Below are 12,169 nucleotides of genomic sequence, written 5' to 3'. Positions count from 1 at the left end.
ACCAGAATCCCCTCCTTACTGACGATATGGCCCAGAAATGTAACTTGCGGTAACCAGAACTCACACTTACTGAACTTAGCATATAACTTATGCTCCCTCAACCGCTGTAAAACAAACCGCAGATGCTGCTCGTGCTCTGTCTCTGACTGAGAGTACACCAAGATGTCGTCGATGAACACAATCACAAACTTATCCAAATAATCCTTGAAAACCCTATTCATCATATCCATAAAAGCTGCTGGGGCATTGGCTAATTCAAAGGACATAACCAGGAATTCATAATGTCCACACCTCGTTCAGAAAGGGGTCTTTGGTATGTCCTCCTCTTTAGTCCTTAATTGATGGTAACCTGATCGGTGATCAATCTTGGAAAACACTGTTCTTCCTTGTAACTGATCAAATAAATCGTCGATCCTAGGCAGTGGATACTTGTTCTTAATGGTTAACTTATTCATTTCCCTGTAATCAATACACATCCTGAGAGATCCATCTTTCTTCTTGACAAACAACACTAGAGCACCCCATGGCGAGAAACTCGGTCTGATGAACCCCAAATCAAGTAACTCCTGCAACTGAATCTTCAACTCCTTTAATTCTACTGGAGCCATTCTATAAGGTTTCCTGGATACTGGCTCCACTCCTGGTACCAACTCTATAACAAAGTCAATCTCTTGCTACGGCAGCAACCCTGGAAAAATTTGCTGGAAACAAATCCGGAAACTCACACCAATCTAGTCTCACCCGGTCCAACCGACACCACCCTGGAGGTATCCACAACGCTCACTAGGAATCCCATGCAACCTTCCTGCATCAAGTCTCTAGCCTTCAATGCTATAATCATTGGTACTCGCGGTACTAACTGTCCCCACAAACATAAAGGGTACCTCCCCTTCCGGTTCAAAAGTCACCATTCTGCGCTTACAGTCAATCGTTGCCCCATACTTCGATAACCATTCCATCCCTAGAATCATATCAAAGTCATCCATCTCTAACTCAATCAAATCAACAGACAATTCCCTACCTTCTATCTCCACTGGCAATGCTTTAATCCATTTCCTAGAGACTACCAGTTCTCCTGTTGGCAACAAAGTCTGAAATCCCCTAGCATACACACCACTAGGTCTACAAAGCTGGTCTATCACCCTAGCAGATACAAATGAATGGGTAGCTCCTGAATCAAACAATGTAGTATACAAAGAACCAGCACTAGAGATCTGACCTATCACAACTGAGGGGCTAGCCTCTGCCTCAGTCTGAGCCAAAGTAAATACCCTGGCAGGAGCAAGACTGTCACTCTGTTTCAGCTCCTCTTTCTTGACTTGAGGGCAGTCTTTCTTCAGATGACTGCACCACAGACACACTGGAAAACTCCTCCAGTTGTCACTTCAGCCCTGACGGCCAGTAGAAGCACCCCATGCCCTCCTGTCTGAACTAGGAGGAACAAAGGAATCTGGGGCCTTCCTCTTCTGCTCACTAGAGCCACCACCTCGACTGGATCCAATAAAAGAAGGCACTATCCTCCTGGCATTGCGCCTAACAACGCTTTCCTTCCAGATCTGATCCTCGGCCCCCTCCACTGTAAGGGCCTTGTTTACAACCTGAGCATAGATGGTAGTCTCTAGATCCAAGGTAATCTTCACATCACGAGCAATCATAACATTCAAACCCCGTATGAATGTGTCCCTTCTTGCTACATTAGTCGGCACTAAATCTAGCGCAAACTTCGCCAATCTGTCAAATCTCAAAGCATATTCAGTCACGGTCAACCGATTCTGAGTTAGGTTGATGAACTCGTCAACCTTCGCAGCTCGAACTGCGACACTATAATACTTTTCATTGAATAAATTTTTGAACTCTTCCCAAGTCATAACTGTTACATTCCATTCTCTGAACTACCACGTCCCACCAGATGTGGGCATCCTCTCTGAACATGTAGCTAGCACAAGCTACCCTCTCATTTCCCTGAACCCTCATAAAATCCAGAATTGAGGAGATCATATTTATCCACTGCTCTGCCCGCAGTGGGTCTGATCCACCTTCAAAGGTTGGAGGATGTTGTTTCCTGAACCTCTCATACAAAGCTTCCCACCTGTTCTCCATAACAGGTTGAACCGGCTCTGGTGCCACAACCTGCTGAACTGGCAGCCCAGTGACCTGAGGTGAGGCCTGCTGCCTTAACTGTCGAAGCTCTTCCTCTGTTCATTGCAGTCTTGCTTCCATCTCGGCAAACATCTCTTGCCAATTCTGTGGGGCAGGTGGAGGGTCTTGACCCTGGTTGTCATCCTCGGCCCTACTACCGCGGGGTCTAGATGATTGTCGAGGCATCTCAACAAATATGCCTACAACCAACGATGCCGGTCATCAGGCATGATAACAACATCCAAAACCACCTCCCAATCACATCAACCAACCACAAACAATAATTCACATAACATACAGATAGCATATAACACACAATGGGCCATGCCCCGGCATCATGCATATGTTAACTCATTCATCATGCTCAATATAAAACAAGCAGGCAAACAGGGCATTCAAGAACATATTCAAGAATATTAGTCCATCATACCAACCAACCCTGAGTCAAGCATGTCACTGACAGCAAGCGTACATGTTCGGTCAATCTCCAGAACCATAAACCTTGGCTCGCTCTGATACTAAGTTGTAACGCCCTACTTTCTTAGAGCCGTTAATAAGTGAGTTTAAAAACGTGCTTTCAACTCGCTAATCGAGGTTTTAAGTCAAAAGTGTAATTAAATCATAAACAGAGTTATAAACTTTAAAATTAATTCCATTTACTGAAAATCATAAAATGTTTGACATTTGGGATCCCAAAATACCTTTTAGAAATATTTACAACATATAAGTACAAACAAAGTCGACTAGACGACAAAATCTAGGTTTTAGTACAACCATCTCTCAAAACCACTGGCTATGGTAGCCAGGCAGGCCAAACATGTACGCGCTGCTTTACGCTCTCCGTACTCATGGTTGGTCGACTTTCCCCTTGCCCTTACTTGCACCACAGAGCACGTGTGAGCCGAAGCCCAGCAAGAAAACCCTTACAAGCATAAAACATAAGCATATTAAACACTTAGCATATAAACAGGCCATCAATAGGCCAAACACATACGGCCATGCCGTCCCAGGCACTTTACCAGGCCTTGGGTTCGCGGTCCATACCGTGAGGATATCCCAGGAATCCTTTAGGGTCTCGCCCTGGCAACTCGCACTCCACGTGCTCAACGTTGCTCCCGGCCTCTTGCCGCACTGAGCCTTGCACTCCACGTGCCTAACGCCGTTCCCGGCCCCTGCCGACCTCTGCCTGAACCGTTCCCAACTCTTTCTGAACATTTATACAATTGCATTCATAGCATAATAAATCATATACTGAACATGAACAAATTCAAACAAAGGGCTACGCCCTGCAATACAACATATTGGGCTCTGCCCTACATACAAGCTCTATGGGAACAGTGGTTTTCTTACCTGAGTCCCGAGCTTTCCAAGCACCGATATCCCGAGCACAATCCCCTAAACTAAGCCTCGCCAAAACCATTTGCTAAATTATGCTTCTAAGCTAATCTTCTTGGTTCCAAGCTGCAATTCTCCAAAGCTCCAGCTTCAATCTCTGAATTTTCCTAGCTCAACTCCGCAAGGTTTCCCCCTTAGTGTGGTTTTGGAAAAGAAAGAGAGAATGGCAGAAGCTAAGGTCAGTTTCTACAAGTTTCCCAATATTTCCTCTGTTTTGTTTTATTTAACTTAAGCTGTAAGGTTACCTCAAGGCTGAGGTGCCAAAAACGTCCCCGAGGGCAAAATGGTAAATCTCCCCAGTATTCCCTCCTAGACATTCTAACCTCAAATATATCTCCAAATACTTATTTCCATAACCCGATAACCCCAGAAAACATCTAATACCCAAAATACCCCTCGACTCGCCCGGAGTCGGATTCTCAACCCCGTTGTGACTTTATGGCTAACTGCTCCCTAGGACTGTCTCGGATCGTGCTACACAGATATATCACAAACATATCACATTTATTACAGTTATGCCCTCAACGGGTTAAAATCACAAACATACCCCTAATATCCAAACGGGGCCCACATGCATATTTAATTCAACTAAACATGCATCCCTAGCACATATCCACATAAATTCACATATTATATTCATAATTCACTTATTGCCCTCCAGGCACGCTAATCAAGGCCCTAAGCCTTATTAGCAAATTTGGGTCATTACAACACGTGTAGCATAGTGCACAGTCACTGTGCTACACACACAAGAAGCTTCTAGAAGTTTCTTTGTTCCACAATTTTAGTTATTTAAATATTAAATAAATAATGAGATATTATAATATGATTAAAATATTATTATTTAAACAAAATTTGATAATTGATTAGTTATTTTCAAATTGTTTAAAATAACTATTATTTTATTTTTAATATATTGGATATATTATATATAGGAGATTAGTTTTTCAGAATGAGACTTTTTCAGTGATAGAAAATATATCGTGAAATCTCCCTGAGAGAAAGAGAATAGTGCTACAAGCATAGATTACTGTTCTTCACAAACTTAGGACCAAACCTTATCATATCTCATGTGTTGAGAACATATGATAAATAGACTTTGCCTATTATTTTGTATAGCGAGCCCACACTCGTTCTTTGATTGTTGAGAACATTTTGGAAGATCCTGATGTGGAATCTCAAGGATTTTTGCCGTACAAAAAGATAGCAGCAAGGAAGGACTTGAGGTAATTTTCTATTCATATCTTTGATTCAATATATATATGTATGTGAAGAAGTAGATCTAGAAATCTTGTGGGGTTAAATTAACAATTTTTATTGTTGTTCCGCTGCGTATAATCTCTGATTTGATCTATAAAAACCAACAAATGGTACCAAAGTCATCTTCACATATATATATATTGAATCTGTGTGGGTTTAGTTTTATGCATTTATTTATTTTTGATAAATGAATGGATGGCTTAATATGATTGAATGCATGGGAATGTTGAATCGTTAATTTATGGTATTTTTGGGTTAGGATTTGTTTATGATTAGATCATTGTGTAAGCCTTTAAAGGGCATAGAATTTATGTAATTTTATTTGGTTTTTGACACCATAAAATTGTAATTCCGATCACACAAAGTCAAAACAGATCTCGGGATTCAGAATTCAGCCACCGTTCCTCCGAGGCCACCCTCCGAGCCGCTGTCGGGGATGTCGTATGGACCGTACGGACGGGTCCGTACAAATGGGCCCCGGCAGCATCGTTTGGTGCCATGTGTCCCCGTCTTGCTGGTCTAGAATTTTATTTTATTTTTCTAAAATTATTCTGTTATTTTTTTAAAATTTTAAAATGTTAAATATCCTATTTATTAGAAATTTGATATTTAAATAATGAGATAATTTTGTTATCCTAACAAAAAAATTTTAATATATTATTTAAAAAAAAGATTTCTAAATAAAAGATTTTTAATTAAATTTATTTCAGTTTTTTAATTAAAAGTTGTTTTAATTAAAAAGGAAAATAAAATAATGATTATTTAAAACTTTTGTTTTAATTAATCAAGATAATTAGAAAATTGTTTTCTTATTATTATTCTGGACAACAACACATATCCTACCGAAAGAAACGTAAAGAAGCCCGATGGAGATCAAGGCGGTTTTATTTTATTTTATTTTAATTTTATAAAGAGGTTGTAAAAGGGTAACTACACTAATTGACCCTATTCAGCCCTATATTTATAACGGTAACCCTTAGTTAAAGTTTTTCACATTTTTGACTCTTTAAGACAAAATTACCCCTTTGTTAAACAAATAATTAGAAACAACTCTATTTCGGTTTCTTACTCTTCTCATCCCCTTCCCGTTGAAAACCCTCCCTCCCAAAACCAACTATCTTCCAGTCGAAGCTGCGGTGGTGTTGTCGTCTCCGGCTAGCACCCACCTCATCCCACATCATGCATGTCCTCCCAGTTGCGTCGTCATCTCCACAGCCACCTTTTTTTCTTACCCATTTCATTTTCAGCCCCTTTTACACTCTTCCTTCTCTCTCTCTCAAATCTACCACAGCCCCCATCCCCTCCACTTGCTCCCAACCCCACGAACCCACATTACTGCCTCGCCGTGCTTCGCAGCCATATTGTCGAGCCCACGTCACCAGAGCCCAAGGTTTACAACACCTAAGACCCCACACTCTCCTTGCAAGCCCGATACCCTAGCCCAAGGTATTGTTGTTGGGATCCCTTGTTGTTATATTGTTTATGACTCTTTTGTTTATTTTGAATTTGTCATATTGATGCTTTGAGATTTGATGGTTGTGGTTGGAAACATGTTAGAAGAATGTAAGGTTTGGACTTTGGTTAAATTTCTAACTACTTTAGGCATGTTTTAATTGGGAAATAAGGAGTGAATTTAGTGTGAATCATGTGTGAAGTGAAGTTGTTGTGAACCATGTGTAATTTCAGTGTGAACAATGTGTGAAATTGGTGTGAACCATGTGTGATTGTGGTGTGAATTTAGTGTGAACCATGTATGAAGTGAAGTTGGTGAGAACCATGTGTGATTTCAGTGTGAATAGTGTGTGAACGATGTGCGAACCATGTTTCGAAATTATGGTGAACAATGTGAGAATGATGTGTGAACCATGTGTGAATTTGGTGTGAATGGTGTGTGAACCATGTTCTGAACTTATGGTGAATAATGTGTGAATTATAAAAGGAAACTACACTAACTAACCCTATTATAAAACTGCACGGCCTCAATTTCTAGTGTGTATATATCTCTTTTTGTTTATTGGAATAAATTTATTAGCATATTATATATTATATATAAGTGAAAATCAATTGTGGAAGGAACTTGTAACTCAAATGCACTAGTTTGTTTTCTAATATATGAATGAGTATTATCAAATGCCAAACATGCTCAAAGTAGCTAAAGAATAGGTACCATATTTATCTCCATTGTTTTTAATTGAATCCTTATGGAGTGTGTACTTCACAACAATTTATAATCTTTTAATGTTTATATGTGAATTTAATTGAAAAACTAGTATCTTTTAATGATATAGAAAAACTCATTTGAAATATCATTTTATTTCTGCAGAATGTAAGTAATATTTTTTTAGGTTTTGGATTTTTGATTGAGAAATATCTTAGCTCAAGCAAGACCAACAGTGAGATGGCTTATGGATTATTATGTGTATATATTTGTTAAATACTAACTTTGTTAGAATTTTGTGTGAACAGAGGTGAATTTAGTGTGAACTATGTCTGAATTTGGTGTGAATTATGTGTGAGGTTGGTGTGAATTTGGGTGAGCTATGCGTGAACCATGTGTGAATATATCTGAGTTATGTATTAAGCGCTTATTTAATTTACCTTTTCAGATGTCACTCCTCATGCTTCCTACTGAATAGCATTATCCAGCAAAGGCTACGTATAGGGGAGGGAGCATTATGAGTACAATAATAACGAAGTTCACGACATTTGACTTGTTGGAACGAGCGAAACAGTCACCATTCAAGAAATTCTTCTTAGCTCCGCCTCTACAATATTCTGGAGTTATTATTCACCAGTTACTGCTTAGGAGAGTTGTTGGTAGAGGAAAGAACGAATACTGCTTGAATTTTAATATTTGTGGTCAGAATACAAGGTTTGGAATTAGTGAATTTGGTTTGATCACTGGATTCAATTGTGGAATTTCTCCGGATCAGGCAAAGTATAAAGAAATGGCCAAGAGTAAAAGACTTCACTAGACATACTTGAACAATAAAGAATGTTTGTCTTCTGAAGAGTTGGAAGATGGATTCAAAAGGTCCGATGTGAAAGAAGACGTATGGAAATTAGGTCTATGTTTTTTGGTAGACTCTCTTTTATTACCTAGTGAACCAAAGAAGAAATGCTTTATTGATGTCCTTTCCATGGTGGAAAATGAAGGTGACTTCTTCAACTATCCTTGGGGGATATTATCGTATGAGAAGACATTATTCGGCTTGACAAAAGATATGGAAAGGCTAAGGAATAAATACTTGAAGAATGTTGAGCAAAAGAGAAAAAGACCAGCACCTCAGTACACAATTTATGGTTATGCCATTGCTCTGCAATATTGGGCCTATGAAATTTTCACAAAGTTCTCTGCATTTGCTGATCAACAACCCCTTGCCTTTCCAAGAATGCTTATGTAACGCCCTGGATAGCCAAGACCGCTACACTGTGTATTTGTAAAGGTGTGAGACTTGCTAATCAAGTCGTTTAACCAAAACGTGTCATTAGCTAAAGTGTTCTAGGGCTAAAAGACATTTTGGCCTCAAAAGATACATTTTATAAGTTATAAACAATTTACATAAGGGATCCCCAAACACTCAACAATGTTTAAAAGTTGGTTTTACAAAATTCAACAGTTAAGAGTAAACATTAGCCATACTAAGGCAAAATACAAGGTTCTGGTCCTCTCGTCCCTGTAATCTCCTCAACCGTGGCGGTTGAGCGGCCTGACATGTACATTCACCCTGCAGAGCTCTCCAATCAAGGTTGATCTATCTTGCCCTTGCCTTTACCTGCACCACGTAGCACCCGTGAGCCAAGGCCCAGCAAGAAAGCAACATACACAGCATAAACAATATTATCAAACAGACATTCCAATAAGCATGTTCAGATATTCAATCCACAGCATATAAGCACACTTCAAGGTACAAGTAACCTTATCTATACTCAGATTATTCAACAATCTCATTAATCACATTCATAGCCAAATATAATAATCAATTAACACAAATACTATGGTCGACACCTTAGGTCGCACCCTCTGTTTAACCCACTGACTCCGGCCCGCTTAAACCGAGCTCAGTGCATAATATGCTGTCCTCGGATACCAGTGTCCGAGCCGTGCCAATTGCACAAGTTAACCATGGCACGCTTAGGCCATTGGTTTACAATTTACATGGCATAATACCATTCTTTCAATCATATAGATCAGGGAGCCCTTAGTCCTGTTCAAATATTCAACCAGGTGCAGTTTTCTTACATTTAGCTTCTAGATGAATTAGCTACGGGCAATACTCCTTGAGCGCGATTCGATCCCCGAGCCCTAGCTTAGCACCTAGTCACAACCATGATTAAGGATACCATTAACAATCTTAAATGAGTTTCTAAACCAAGTTCTAGTCCCCGGAACAATGAAATTCACCAAATATGGTAAAAGATTCAATCCTGAGCACCCAAGGTTAAATTCCCAAACCTAAAATCCCAAAATCCCTTAAGCGCCCCGGCATAGGCCACCCATGCCGCGACATGGCCCCCAAACAGAACCATCTAAGGCACAAAAACAGGTAAGGGTCGCGGCATTGCTTGGACCATGCCCCGGCCCGCCCTCCTTCCTCAGCATGCAACAGCCTCGAAGGGTCGCGACTCACCAAGAACCATGCCGCGGCCCAACCCTTTGAACCCAGAAAAATCCACCATTTTCAATCTCTAAACCTCACCTTAAGCCATCCCAAAGCCCCAACTCAAATCCAATTAATAATAACAACATTAGAATGATTTAAACAACACAACTCCACCAAAAATCCAGCCTAACACTCACCAAAATCCCAACTCCAATTTCTGAGATTTCAAACCCACAGAACTCAAAACCAGCCATGAAAACTCTCAAATTCAACCATCAAACTTTAAATTAAACCTTACCTCAGCTGTAGAATCGTTTCTCCAAGAGTCCCCTAACCTGTCTTCAAGGTTTCAAGCCTCAATTTCCACCTTAAATGCCAAAACCACAGATATTTAAAACTCAGCCATTTCTCTAAATTCCTAACCTCAGAAATGAAAATTCAAAGCTTACCTTGGCTCTATCTCAGACCTTGATCAGTTCCTGAGCTAATCCTCCAGATTATTCCCTTCAATTCCCAAGTATTCAACTTGATTCTCTTGAAAATTCAGAGTTTTTCCTTTACTAAGAGAGAAAAGAGAGAGAAGGAGAGATAGGGTCAGTTTACACTTTCTGTCTAGTATTTTCTAAGTCTTCCAAGTATATCCTAAGATGATTAAACTAATCCCTAAGCCCGGGGTGCCAGAAACGTCCCCGAGGGCAAAACGGTAAAATCCCCCAATAATCCCACCTAGACATCCTAACCTCAAATATATCTCCAATTATTTATTTTCATCACCTGATAGTCTGAATCACTACCCGATACCTAAAATACTCCTTGACTTGTCCAAAGTCAATTATAATACCCCGTTGTCACTTTTCCCGCTATCTAGCCCTAGGATCGCCTCGAGTCGCCGGCTGCAGAATTATCCACATAATATTGTGGTTCTCACATATACAACATGTCTATTTCATATTATCACATAATATCTCCAATTATCATATAATGTCATTTAAGCTCTATTAATCACATAATATCACATTCAAATAAGTACTATTCACTCAAATCCCATTTATGCCCTCCTGGCACACTAATCAAGGCCCTTAAGCCTTATTAGCGAATTTGGGTTGTTACAGCTTAGCTGGTCAGCTCATAAAATGCTGAAAGAGAAAGATATTGAAGGTGTATTTAAGAAAAAAAGTGTAAGTCGTTAAGATTTTATTTGAGTTTGTGATTTATAAGTAATGTTTATACCTTATTAATTTATTATTTTGTTGTAGAATCTTGTGAAGGCCACGGTCAATCCAAGACCCGAAGAGAAAAAATTTAATGACTCTATTATTCAAGGACCAGATGAACTACTCATGGGTCGTGTTATTAGCTTTGTAGATGATGATGTGGAATTGGAGTTTGAAAGGGAAGAACGTGAGAAATCTCCCACAAAGCCCAATGTAGCAGATGGGCATCGTCACGAGCATGACCAGAAAGAGATACCAACTCCAATTAACGTCCACCATGACAAGTTGTTAGCTGATATTGACACTTTGAAAAGTAACCAACAAAGAATGGAGGAGAAGTTGGATTATCTATTTGAATTGGTGCTCTTGCAACGTAAAGGTAGTGATTCTGAGGATTCAGTATCAGATGAGCATCTTGCTTCACCACACCGTACATTTATTATGGAGCACGTTGTTGGAGAAGATAGCCCTAGCTGTAAGGTGGTATCTCCTGAAGATACGCCTGGGGTGGAATTCAAGAGAAGGAGGGTTCCAACGAAAAGAATTTTCGGTGTCGAGTTTACTAATCCAACTAGGAAGAAAAAGAAAGTAGAGACAATTGTAACTGATCCTTGTGAAATTAATCCCCTATAGCCATATGACGAAAAGCAAATGAGACGTTTTAAGAAATGGGTAATTGGTTTAAAAAAGAATGATAAGCCTATTTCTCTCTTGGCTGGTTCGTGCACAGCGAAATGGTTTATTCAGCTACTTACACCACGTACATGGCTGGACGGACTGATAAGACTACAGAAATAATTTTTTTTAATGTGATGTATATATACTTATAATATTTGGCATGCAGCACATTGATGCAGCTTTAGGGTTGATGAAAGAACGAGTGTACACTTACAAGAGGACTTACTCCAAAAGATTCACCATCATGGATATTATGTTCCAACAGTTCTTCGAACCACATTGGGAACAATTAAACAAGAGGAAAATCAAATCAAGCTACATTTGGCCAAAAGAAGTGCTTGATTACTTGGTAGGTGATGATAACAATTTCAAAAGGAGTTGGAAAGACATTGACGATGTGTTTACCCCGATTAATTTTTTTGGGACACATTAGGTGTTGTTAGAGATATCATTGACAAGCTATCTTATAAAAGCTTATGACTCTGATATCACTGTCGTCTCCAACAAGGAGTTTGAGAATAAAATGAGCAGATGGGGAAAAATGCTACCATTTCTAATTCAATCCAGTGGGCTATTAAGCCATAGGAAAGATGTCCAACTACAAGCAGAGAAAGTGCATTTTGAGTTCACAAGACTTGGCACAGAAAAAGCTCCACAGAACAAAACTAGGTATAACTCTGTAAACCATATTTATATTGCAAATAATCACTATGGTCTTCCAATAATTAAAAAACTTTATTTCCTTTGTAGTGGCGATTGTGGGGTATATGTCATCAAACATCTGGAGTACTTGCTAGCCAAAAAACCGCTATCTGAAGTAAATGACAACAACATGGATTTCTTTAGAAATAAGACTTGTTTAGATTTGTTTTACCATAA

This window comes from Humulus lupulus, chromosome 5, assembly GCF_963169125.1.
Source record: "Humulus lupulus chromosome 5, drHumLupu1.1, whole genome shotgun sequence".
NCBI lineage: Eukaryota > Viridiplantae > Streptophyta > Magnoliopsida > Rosales > Cannabaceae > Humulus > Humulus lupulus.
Note: the sequence above shows the minus strand (reverse complement) of the source record.